This window comes from Sinocyclocheilus grahami, unplaced genomic scaffold (assembly GCF_001515645.1).
Source record: "Sinocyclocheilus grahami isolate Dianchi unplaced genomic scaffold, SAMN03320097.WGS_v1.1 scaffold5421.1, whole genome shotgun sequence".
In the NCBI taxonomy this organism is placed as follows: Eukaryota; Metazoa; Chordata; class Actinopteri; order Cypriniformes; family Cyprinidae; genus Sinocyclocheilus; species Sinocyclocheilus grahami.
Window position 1 is genome coordinate 2,814 of NW_015510115.1, and position 1,013 is coordinate 3,826.

At 35.0% G+C, this 1,013-nt stretch overlaps 1 long non-coding RNA gene across 1 annotated transcript in view; it reads left to right on the forward strand.

Moving 5' to 3' along the window:
* The first annotated feature begins 363 nt into the window (after positions 1 to 363).
* Positions 364 to 1,013, forward strand: part of LOC107577212 (uncharacterized) — a 9,774-nt gene continuing 9,124 nt past the window's right edge. The window contains exon 1 of the long non-coding RNA XR_001608176.1: positions 364 to 417. This is a non-coding gene — a long non-coding RNA (uncharacterized lncRNA). The remainder of the gene's footprint in view (positions 418 to 1,013) is intronic.

Sequence of the window (1,013 nt, forward strand, 5' to 3'; positions counted from 1 at the left end):
TCCATATCTTATTCACATCCCAGTCCTGTCTTTCATTGTAAGACAGCAGTTACTTTTAAAGATTAAAATACTAACTCATCTGCTAATTGCACTTCAGTAGCAGTGCAGAACAAAAAACACAGAAATAAAATGTCAGTTAAAATATTAACAGATATTATCTTGCTTCCCTGTCAGAAGTGACTCTCACAGCTTACTTTGAGGCAAGCAGTAGGGTAGGCAGAAACAGAACGTACCGCTGTTCAAATGTGTCACGTCTAAAAAGATAAAACTTCACTTTTCCAGAAAAACAGACACTTTAGTGTTCTGAACAAATCAGTTCATAATTCTGTCAGCTTTCTGCATTTGAACTCGTTTCCCTTTTTCCCTCCCTGCAGGTGAATGGTGATGACAACTACCTGAATGCAGTGCAGAATACAGGTGAGTCAATATACGAGTCCTCTCTGTTTTAGATCCCATTTTCACCTGGTATTAACATTCATGTCTGATGATCCTATACAGGATCCAAAACATTTTGTGATCACTCAAACCACATTCAAAGGTGGTCAAAAATGCATGGGACTCCACTGCATTTGTAGTGTAAATGCTAATCAATCCTGTTGAGTCTCGGATAACATTAAAGAACTGGCTTCTTATCTGTCAACGACTGTGCTAAAATAAGTTTTACATTTTGTTTCTGACTTAAAAGAGAATAATTGTTAAAAAATGGAAACACATATGAATAAATCGTCTGGTGTATGCAGTGACAGATAATTTGCTTTGCATAAATGCATATGCTAAATGAATAAATGTAGATCATAAAGCATCTTAAGTTAATTTAGTACAAGCATAGTACAAAAATAACTCCGCATTTTGCTCAGAACGTCATTTGTGATAAGAATCAAATTCAAGTGTGTTTGAGAATATATAGTGTGCAAATGTTGCTGTGCTTTACCAGTATGAAACTCTAATGAAGGAAGTCATGAAATCAGACACCCTACATTCAAAACACACTATAAAAATGTAAATAAACCAAA